The sequence below is a fragment of the Lampetra fluviatilis genome, chromosome 20 (genome assembly GCF_964198595.1).
Source record: "Lampetra fluviatilis chromosome 20, kcLamFluv1.1, whole genome shotgun sequence".
Taxonomy (NCBI): Eukaryota; Metazoa; Chordata; class Hyperoartia; order Petromyzontiformes; family Petromyzontidae; genus Lampetra; species Lampetra fluviatilis.
In genome coordinates, this window is record NC_136294.1 from 6,435,327 (window position 1) to 6,447,376 (window position 12,050).

Consider the following 12,050-nt stretch of genomic DNA (forward strand, 5'->3'; position numbering starts at 1 on the left):
TGAGCCTGTCTGAGCTTTAAGGGATTTTGGTCGGAGTGACCTGGGCAGTCAAGGGACAAACAAAGGAGGGTAAGTGCGCAAAGGGGTCTTCCTCCAGAACACGAAATCTGCCGATAGCTTCCCCGTCGCTCGTGGAAGATGCCCACGAGGAATGACAGACGTTACAGTGTGCAGCTGCTCCTCTCCGACTGTGTAAGTAATCGATTTCTCCACCGGCCATCGGTTCGATTTCTCGACTAACATCGGGCAAAACATTTTTGCGTGGTTAAAAAAAAAACCCGTGTCACCTCTGTACCCACGTGTAACGCCGGACGGGGAAGTTGTGGGTGGGTACGTGGGTTGGAGGGGGATTCCTGGGGTCGTTGCCATTTTTAAAGACACCCAAGTAATCCCCCACAATGTCAAATATTTGATTATAACATTGAGTCAATAAATTAACTTAATCGTCCCAAGTAAAAAAAATGGTTCGGTGTTATCCCACGTACCACAGCCATAACCCTCTGTTCTGTAAATGGGCGGGTAAAGTACAGCCCCCTTGTCAATATGCTGCTGGATAAGGGCCTCACGCGGTGCAGGTCATGGGAGTTATGTGACCATACTTCATCACGTTGGTCAGTGTGGGTTGAAGGTGGGGAACGTAATTAAAGGAGCATAGAATGATAGTAGAACGATGGATTTTGCTGCAGCCTGCTCTGGTGCCCATCATGCATCGCCACAGCCTATAACTGTTGCGCATGTTGGTTCCCCATCTAAGGCTCAATGAAGGTCTCATTAACTGAGCAGTGTTATTAGTTCAGAAATAAATAAAGGTTGTGAAACGGGCTATTGTCATCATCTGTGAGAAAGAGCTTTCGAGCTCATTGGTTAACCTCGAGTACGATTACATATTCTGATTCCAGGATCTGATGAAATCCGGCCAAGTCCAGGTGACACATAAGGTTTTATCCAGCCATAATAACTCTCAAGAGAAGACAATCACATGCATTATCGTGCCTCATACACATATCTGCAAGGTAATTGTTGTGTTTTTTATTTATTTAAATTCAAGACGTCTGTTCAGCGTGGAAAAGTAGGCCCAATATCCTCTTGGGAGGCTTTCTAGAGCTCCCTCTGCTGGAGGCCCTTCCACCAGCAGTGGAATGAGCAAGCCATTGCAGGGGCTGCACAACCTTAACAATTGTTTTTATTAAAATCCACTGCTCGTGATAATTTAAATGTGCAATTTCAATTTTTTTAACGAAGCTTATACGCTGCAGAGCAATTAAGCAGCTACTGTAATGTTTTTTAGATGTTTGCGGCGAGACACTTTCACAGGCATTGCAAACTATATCGTGGGTGTTCATGGTTCTTTCGGTAAAGTCACGTAGAATGGAAATAATAAAATAATAAAAATAAAACATAATAAAATAATTCTCACGAATTATCTCCTCGACAGACCTGTTCTCCACCTGAGGACGGCTACTTGCGTTGTGGCCAAAACGTCGTGAGAATTATTTTATTATGCTTTATTTTTATTATTTTATTATTTCCATTCTACGTGACTTTACCGAAAGAACCAAGAAGATGAATCCCTGCAGTCACGAAAGCTTTAAATCGAAATATATCGTGGGTGCTTAATTTGGCTACATAAAGAAGCCTGCATTTGCAGAGTTCAATGGCCTCTTTAATTTCTAGACACGGTAATTATGCTAATATAGCATCCGTACTCTCGTTAATTTTTTTTATAAAGCTCCAAGATGAAACAGAAAATGTTGCTCTTGCAGACAAGGACATTCCAATCAGGAGCATCCAACCGTGGCCCTCGAGTGCCAACTTTAACCACGTTCATGGCAGAATTAGAGTGGGATGTTTGCACAAGGATGAAAGTGTGAGCTACCCACATTCAATCAAGATTACAGGTTCATGCTTTAGATGTATAGCCACCGACTTCCCCATCCACCCCAGCCTGTATTCGTTTTTTTTCTCTCCAGCCTCCCCATCACTTCCCACTCACTTCTCCCCATCGGTCAGCACAGCTTACTGCGCTCCAACTACTGTATATCCTGATACCAAAGCCTTGAGAGATCCATAATTTCAATTATGGCTCCAACAGGCTTTCAACTTCTCAACATCACAATATAACCGGAATTCAACACCGCATCATTACATTACAACCATTGGAAATGTAAGTATGTTTTTCATGATTATGTTTTTTTGTAGGTTTCGATACATAGCACAGTATTTCAATTCATATTATGTAACTGTATTCAAAATTAAATAACGAGAAATGCAGTCTCTGAGATTAACTATGCTAACCATGCAGACTGCAGAGATCTCCGTGGAATTTATGCAATCTCCTGAACATAAATACATGCTTCCGACAGTGTGTGCACTTTTCTGATCACCTTTGCAAGCTTACGATGCCACTGTTTGAAATCTACCTTTATTTACTACCACGACTGCATTCTCACATCCCACAAAGCTGACCCTACCAACTCGTAGGTTGTGTAGCCACCTCAACGCACAGGAGCAACACGTCAATTATAAAGAAGGATGCCGACGTGAAGCCGATTGGAATGGAAACATTTTAGCGAGCTGAATGTTGTAACGTTAATAACGAACAGCGAAAGTAGTTTAACGATTTATGCTGCGATTTGTAGGTGCATTCGATCATTTACTATCCATAGTTGTATTTTACATGTCTCATGATTTTGATGTGACATCATCAATTGGGTTGAACTGTCAAGGTGATGTCACTGCAACACCTCTGGGAGGATGACAGGAGTTTTTTGGAATACTAAGTCCTTTACAGTATTTATAACTAGGCCATAACAAGACGAATATTATTTTTTTTAAAGCATGCCTAATCAGACGAGGCCCCGTGATTGCATTAATGTTAGGTTCATGGCACATTTTTTTATGCCAAGTTGCCCAATATTGTGCATGTTAAATGAATTATTTTGAATCTTTACTCGTAATAGCCATGCAGTTTTAAAGCTTTTTTTCCAGGAGGATCCTACATGTGGAGTTTCTTAAATCTCCCCCACATCTGTCCATGCATTCATTGTTATTTACAAAGCAAGACTGTTGCATGAACTTTAAATATTAAATGTCAATGGCAACGCAAGATAAATAATTCTGAGAAAGCATCATCTTTAGGAACATATTTGATAACACTTGCCAAAAAGACATCTTCCCAACAGTGAACTTTTCAAGGCACAATTTACCTGCTTGCTTTTTAAATCATTACGGGGCACACTTACTAGAGATGTAGCTGCTCGTGTGTGCATCTCCCAGAAGGCCTGGTTGTACATAGTGATATCACAGAGCCCCAAACAGTTACAATTTCTCTGTTACTCATTAAATCTGAAAGAAACAAAAATTAAACTCATTACACTGCCTTTCAGCGAGTAGACTGCACTACGGTCTCTGTACGCTTGACCACAAACCGTGGATTAAGAGTATAATTTCAATAAAGGTATTAAAAAAATAGATAACCACATGAGGAGTAAAATGCTAAATCTCTTTCAAGGTAGACTCAGAAGGAGCCCATCAGTAAATAAGGGTCCATTCATAATAAGGGAGCTGTATTTTTTTATATACTGGAAAACTGTATGTAGCACTCAATGTTTTATTCAGGATGAATTATGTTGTTTGTTTTTTTAGCTACAGCCCTTCTATTATTAATACAGCACATATGTTGAAGTATAATTTCCATATGTTAAAGGTAACACGAGTGCACTGACGCTATGGACTTAAAAACAACTTTGTGGAACTTTGTGTAAAAAAAATTGAAACAATTTAACATACCGTAGTTTAAATCAGCTAACGATGGGCATTCTAATCTACCGACATGCAAAATGAGATGTAAAATGTTACTTTGGCACGTAACTATATTTGTTGAATGTTTTTCTTGATAAAAAAGCAGACTACTTATTACAATGTCCAACCGATCATTTAAACATACAAGGGGATCCATTATAGTCACTTCACCAAATTTCCAACGACCCTCTCCAACTCTTGTTTCTCAACAGGTAATTGAATAGTGTTGTGAAAACGACGGCTCCACGTCTTACAGAGAGGAGAGCGCTCGAGAAAGGTTTACTGTGATGACTCTTCAGATTGGTGAGATACGTGCAGAGGTTTTACATTTCCATGCTAGTGTTTTGATGCCTCACATTTTGGCGGGGTGTCTATAAACGGATCACCCTCTGGAATCTATTTTTTATTCGAGAAATTAATAGGTGGGTAAGCAATTATGGTGTTGTAGCTCTGATTTTTTTTTATGACATTTGTTTGGACATCTCCTATGGTGATTATTGATAGTCATATCGTAAATATAACGTTGGCCCCAAAGTAACATTTTACCATACAATTGCATTGCCACTGATTTTGTATTCACGTAATCTATTGTGATGCAACACCAGTTGCAATGTTATATTGTGTTATTCACTGTGCATAAACATCTTCATGATATAGCTACAATACTGTACGATGATCATGTGGTGATTTGTTAAAACATTAACAAAAAACACGCAATATTGTGCTCTCAAAAGACTCTGCGTGTTGAAATAAAGTGTTATATTTTATAAATACTCCATGGTATGTGCACTCCACTACAAAAATCGTAAACACTTGTAGAGATGAAGCATAAATAACTTATCTGTGCACAAAACAGCATTGACATTTCACAATAATTTCGTAAATGCGGCACTGCCATTGAATACCATGCATTATCCTGCAATGCGCAGAATTATTTCAGCTATTACACAAATCATAATTGAGAACACGGATTGACGTGTCAAATAATGACCCCAGATGTGTGTGCATGGTTAAGTCATCGAGCGGTGCGCGAATGCCGTCCATCAGCTTTACGATATCAGCCCACAGTCTGGCAGAAGGCTTTACCACGGCGTCCCTATGGAAGGCATCACAATTCACAAAACGGCTATTTGACATTTGTGTATACGACACACACACACACACGCGAATAGCTCCCCAAAGGCGGCAATGTCGGTAGCGCTTCTCGTATTTTAAAACGAAAAGATCTGCCCGTATACCATCACATTACGCCCAATGGTTTACTGTATACCGCATCTTACACCCACTCAGCCGTTCGTTCAAATGTGCCACAATTATTAAATCAAGTACCGGCACTGTTTGTAAATACTGTATTATTGATTTTTCAAAAGATTCTAGCAACGCTCAAAATAAATCGTTGGGGGGGGGGGGGGCGGGACAATTGACATTTCGACAAGCGACTTGTAACACACACACACACGGCATGCAGAATTAGTGACAAACTCTTGGCCGTGTGACCTGCCCCACCCAGCCCACACACAACCACACGATCACCACCCAGCCCCATCCCAGCTGAACTACGGGCGCAACAATAGCTCGCTCAACCTCAAAACAATAAAGTCACATCTTCCGTGCGTCATCCTCCCGAGCCACGGACATCATCCATTCACACACGACCACACACACACACCGTGGAACGACAGCAGGAGGGAGAGATGCACGTTTTTACATAACGCCGGCCATGCAGCAGCAGCAGTAGCAGACAGCTCGCAATACTAAAAAAAAAACCTCGGCCTGCAACGTACGAATCAGCTGTTCTCAGCAGCATGTGCTGGATTTTTTTTTACAATTTGATGCATCCTTCCACACCGCAATATATGAATCAATCAACTTTTTTTCACCCCCCCCCCCCCAACAATCCCCTCCAATCTAGCTTAGCCCTACGTACAGACAAAACGCGAGAGATAGATGATGTTCAAGGCGCGTGTGTGTGTATGCACATTTATAAATGGGTTCCTACCGTTAACACGCGCCAAGGATCAGTGCCTCTCCCACGGCACCGCAGGAATACCCCCCCCCCCTGGCCCCCGATCACCACCAACCCAGCGCGAGACGAGCACACGGCTGGTTGCTAATCTGGACTGTGCTCGCTCTCCTCTGTCCCTCCTCTCTCTCTCTCTTTCTATCGTAGGCAAAACGATGACATCACCGTGCCCACTTGCTGGGGATCGAGGAGGAGGATGGGAGGGGGGGTGTGTGCTGCTTTATTTGCAGGCAAGGCGTGCGTGCGTGCCAGACTCCCCGCACGCCCAAGCCGCCACCAGCGTTGTGACGCTCACGAAGAGGCCCAGTTTGACTCCCCCCCCCCCCCGTTGGCATTTGTTGTTTTGCCACCAAACTCTACGGCACAAAGGTGGCCCCGTAAGTCTGGAATAATTGGGGGGAAATAAATAATTCATGTTTTTTCTTCTTGGTTCTTTCGGTAAAGTCACGTAGAAGGGAAATACTAAAATAATAAAAATAAAACATAATAATTATTATATTAAAACATAATAATTATTATGTTTTATTTTTATCGCAAATGATATAGCTCAAACATAATAATTAATGTTTTATTTTTATTACTTTATTATTTCCCTTCTACGTGACTTTACCGAAAGAACCAAGAAGATGAATCCCTGCAGTCACGAAAGCTTTAAGTCGAAATTTAATTCATGTTTTTGTTTTGTTTCCGCAGGCCCAAGATGTCTCTGAGTAAGGATGCACGAGTCCAGATAATTCCACTCGTCGGAAATCGAGGGAGGTCGCTGTTGAATTTAACAGACTGCATCCAGACCGCGAGCTAACAACACAGAGCTGTGTTTTTCCTGTGATTCCAGATTCATGGGACACCCTGTATATATTTTATATTTGATCAGGTTAGGGTCAAACTGAGTGATATAGCTATTTGTTTCCATAAACAACAGAGCTATCGCAAATGGTATAGCTCAACGAAGTCTGGTTTATCACGTGGAAATGTTGTAGCAGCCAAATACGCTAAACGCGTGTGATGTTGATTCTAAATGTGGACGGCAAAATCCACGCGACCACGAATGTACGGGGGTTGTCCAGATGTCTTGTGACCCCTCCATTTCATTCTCTAAAGAGTAATATTTTTAAAAAGTAAGATTAATTTAAAACATGAATAAATATGCACAGAAAAAAATGTTAGGGGTCAATTAATTGAGGGTCATAAGACTTCCTGAGACATCCTGACCACCGTGTACAACACAGGGACAGATGCTTGCCCTGTAACCGAGTTAACAGAATCTAAATATAGTAAGAATCTAAATATGTATTTATCCTGAATAAATCCGACGAGCGATGAAACTTTTTCACAGATGTCCAGTAAACATGCCAACCTTATGGGTCAACGTTTGGTTGGCATGTGTTTGACACCGTTAGATCAACGTTTAAACTGTTGGGACCAATGTTGGCCCGTTGTTGGTTGGCTCAACGTCCCATGCTTGCTGTGATGATCGGAGGTTCACTATCATTGATTGAAACAAGCCCGACTGTGTGTCGAAACCGGTTCAGAAGTTTTGCGTGTCTTGAATCAATGCTGCTGAAATGATGCACTATCAGATGGCCGTGCGGCTGGTGGATTGTGTAAGACATACTTTCATTTTTTGATGGATACATGAGGACTTATGTAATTCAATTATGAGCTGCCATGATTTATGGCCGCATTTTTTTTACGTGCTGGCCAAAATTGTCATCAAGTGACGAATGGGCTTCTCTCGTTAATTACGTGCGAATACTGTTTCAACGAAATTATACAAGATGCTCTTTAACCTTTAGGATATTTGACTGTGGTTTCGATAACATTTCTGTTTGCATACGAGTACTGTACCGTGTAGTATCAGGAACTCTGACAATACTTGAGATTGTATGCGCAGGACATGTGCGCTGTGTGTTATTGATGTGTTATTTTAGTCGGACGAATTGTGGCCGAGCAAAATATTGTGTTGACTCTGTACCCAAATATGGAATCGCCTGCCAACAACACCGTCACACCGGCTAGAGAAATGCAAGTAAGCCAAATTAGGGCGGCACAGCCACGACTATGAGTGCCATAACTCGAGCCAGCGATTCCAGTGTTGCAGCAACGCCTCTGATAGCCGTGTCCTTGTCAATGGATAAGCGCACGCCACGCATTGCACATTTGCTCACAGTTAACGAGGCACGCGCTCATGCGCTCGAGCGCGTGCCTATCTGATGCCATGTGACAAAACACAGCTGGCGCGCCAGACACAATCAAGTGTAATTGCCTTCCACTGTACCGTAATTAATACTCCACTTTTAATTATGTGCCCTTTGCACGATTGTCAGCGCGCGGATCAACCTTTCTTAAAGGTCAAGCAACGATGAGCCAGCTACAGATATGAACTGCACACACTCTGGGCTCCCCCACTGATTTGTGTCTCGTTAAGGCAGTCACGCACCTCAACTGTAAGTTACTAAGGAAAAGGGCACACTTTCACTACAATAGGAGCATGGCTTCCACTTTAAAAATTATTAGAAACACAATTTGATTAAAAAGATGAACATTGTCTCTTAATTAAAACAATACAACATTTTGTCCGGCTCAAATTAGCATTTAGGCCATAGTCAATCTCCTCTTAACAGCCCTGAGACAGTGGAGGAAATTCCACATTCCTATGGGCAGAGGGTGAGGGCAAGTCTATCCAATGGACAATCACTATTGACTTCCCCACAAAATTGTACTTATTTTATCGACCTATTATGGATGATGGTCTGAGTCAACCTCCCCAACCAGAATTTTTACTCGCAACTTTCCGATTGCGAACTGCTTGCTCAACCACCGAGAGAGTACATAAGAGCATATGATAATGCTGCTTCAATGCTGCAGTGAGGTTATGTTACTGGTCATAACGTAACACACAATACACTACAGTACAGCATTTGAAACTTATGATGATTATAGTTTATGTCATTAAGGACCGTGCACTGGGCTTCTGTATTACATACGTAGTGGTATCGCGTGGTTTGCATTGGCCCTCATGCAAGGAATTAAATGGGCCCTCTGTTCAATCCCACACCCCCTCGACGCCCCTTCATATCCCAGAACCTGGACCCCTCCAGCCCATGGGCCAGAGTTCAGTTCCACGGCCTGTGTGATCGAGAGAAATGTCAATGGATAGAGCCTTCAAAACTACTGTATTACTCAACGCAACAACTTCTGACTGGCTGAGTCTTCGAGATCCAGTTTAATTAAAAGCCTTCGTTTGGCTTACTGAACCACAGGCGTCGATAGTAAACTCTCGGGTTCCCATACATTTATTTGCAGACGACAGTGGCAGATGCATGCAAAGTATTGCAATTAAAAATCTCGGCTTGTCCCTTTCTCGGTCTCAGTGTTCAACAGCTTAAATATGTTTCCATTGATTTAGATTTTTTTTCTTGTCTTTCTCCAGTTTTATCCCGGTTATGTTAACGGTGTCTTATCATGAGACAAAGAGTCTATTGAGAAGGCTCATAGAGCTGTGTGCATCATCCGTGTTAAGAGAACGGTCCACAGAAGGCGATGTCACAGAGTGGCTTCGGAAATATCTTCAAGCGACCTCTCAAATTTCATACCCTCCCTGTTACAGAGTCATCTTCATCGCATAGCAGACAGAGCAATATATATATATTTTACTCGCTGTCAATATCGTGATTACACTTGCTTATCGAGGATTTTTTTTATTAGAATTGGAATTTTACCAAATTTAATGGGGATGTTTTTTTCAACGTGTTTTTGTGCAGTCATTGCTTACCAGATTGAGATCATCAACTCGCTCCACTGGAGAATCCAAATTAATTACAGGTGGCTGAATCCCAGATGAGAACCCAGCTGTACCACCGCAGCCCTTTTACCTCCGAGTCCCCTCCCTTTTACATTTTTTTTCACCTAACCCAATTTACGTTGGTCAAGTTTACCAAGCCCTCTTAAGCAACATTCGTAACCATTTCATTATAAATGTTTTTAAATGTTATTCTTGAAAAGCTGTCCACTCAACACAATTTATATTCTCACAGGATAACGACAAAGCTATGCAGTTGGTTTAAATTATCACCCATTCAATAAATGCCAGTTTTAATTGCCCTTTATCCTATTACCATTGGTGAATCATCATCAACCATGAGCTATCCACTGCGTGATGTAATAATCACAAATGCTTAACAAAATCATAGCATTGTTTTTACGCGTGACTAATAGAGAACCCATTGCCCTACAATGGAAATAAAATGCAAATGCAATGCCGTACTCATGGAAAGCAACTACGTACTGTATTGTGGCCAATACACAATTACCACGGGTCATTACCAAGATGTAATCTGCTGATTGCTAGTGAGCCCTTGTGTAGATCACCATCACTTTAATTAGTTGTGTTTGTAAATGTACGAGTCGACAACCCGTTGCTCGGCAATGGAAAATAATAGACAGCTGTCATTTGCATACTGGTAATTAGATGCAGCATCATTGGGCGATTTCTGAAAAAAAATGCAATATTGTGGATTTACTCTCCAACACAACGGTGACTCGTTGACACGTTTTGCTTACGTGACAAACCTTACTAATTGGCTGCGTCGGGTGGTGGTGGGTTAACGACACATTCATATTTACGCGATCTAACCCAAAAAAAACCCTTCATTATGAATATTGGTTGCGAAAGCCTACGTGTCAAACTGTATGGATTTTGTTTATGCAATACATGTACAATTAAATACGGTAGACTTTTTACATGTTTGGCCTTTTGACGACACCAAAGCCAATGCAAGCCAATTTAATTAATTCATCCAGCCAACCATTAGGCACCCCCCCCCCATGTGTTTGAGAGGCCTTAAATATTTATGGCCTCAGTGAATCAGCTGCAAATCGGTGTACTGTATATTTGAGGAGACACGTCAGTGTTGTCAAGCTGTGCCCTAAATGAGGGAAGGGTTCCCATAGCCAGATGCGAAACAGTGGCCACAGTGAACGGTTTTCATCTGGGCCTCTGAAAATACACTTCTCAATGTTGTCTCTGAAAATACCGACCGATATAATATCCTTTTATTTTTATATATAGCAACAAAGAAACAACAAATCCTATATATGGAGTTGTGGTCACTTTCCCCGAGGAATAGTTTCCTCTTGAATCAGTACAGCTGAACGAGTTTACTCTGGCTGCCGTAAACTTGCGTGCATGCCCTGCGCCCCTGTCCGTTTTACTTCACCGAATACGGCCATGAAATATCTCGGATACTCGGTCCCATCGACGACGCCGTGAAACTCGGGATTGATTTGGTGGGATTTTTTTTTTCTTACCGGAGGAGTATGGAAGAACGACATACACCAATGTCCTTAGATGTCACTAATTTGTTTAAATTTTTGTATAATTCCGCACTTCACTGTGGGACAATTCACACTGCGATAGGTGTATTTTATGGTCGAGATGTACACAACTGGATCGCCTAAGGATTTTATTTTTTATTTCCCAAGCATAGTCTCAAATCCGAATTGTTGTTTATTGCCTATTATTTAAGAGAACCCGATTGACATGCCCATCACAAGCAGTGCCTTGCAATTATTCAGCATAAACAACATGCATTTCATAACACACCAATTTGAAAAATATATATATGGCTAACCGTCTGTAAAGACCTACCAAAAATTTCAGTCACATACTTGCCATGGGCAAGGACCGCAATATTCTGCCCTGACAAAGGTTATTTTATCCACCTGTGACAATGTAATTACTCATCACATTATATTGCTTTAGCTATGGGTCACTTGTCGGCAAGTGCACCGCAAGATAATTTACCAAACACGTTTTACACTGACGAACGCTTCGCATGAACAATGAAGCATGGACTGTCATCATGAGATGTTGCAAAAATAAATCAAGAATGATTCCACTGCGCAAGAGTTGCACATACAGCACTTGCAACTGCCAGGGTCTCTGAAAATCAACTGTTGTTCTTTTCCTTGAGTTATTTTTCTTCACACCGATTAAGAGAGATTATTATGCTGGACTAGTCCTTTCAATGATTAAAAGTTAACGTAGATATGTGCTAAAACCTCATCTTTCCAGTTAAAATATGTCGACAAGTTGGTCATTAACAGCATCTCGTTATAATACCCTTTCACTTTGAGCTGTTAATGGTATGCTTCTAAGACAAATCTTATACGTAATTAAATAGAAAATTACGCTTTAAATCTGTGCTACTGTATAATAGACTTT

At 41.4% G+C, this 12,050-nt stretch overlaps 1 protein-coding gene across 3 annotated transcripts in view; it reads right to left on the reverse strand.

Annotated features, from left to right (window-relative positions):
- The window catches only part of LOC144937905 (ras-specific guanine nucleotide-releasing factor RalGPS2-like), a 193,056-nt gene extending 187,132 nt beyond the window's left edge, over positions 1-5,924 (reverse strand). For all 3 annotated transcript variants that reach the window (XM_078865500.1, XM_078865497.1, XM_078865499.1), the window contains exon 1: positions 5,801-5,924. The gene's annotated coding sequence lies outside the window, so the exon portion shown is untranslated. The remainder of the gene's footprint in view (positions 1-5,800) is intronic.
- Between the last annotated feature and the right edge of the window lie 6,126 nt (positions 5,925-12,050).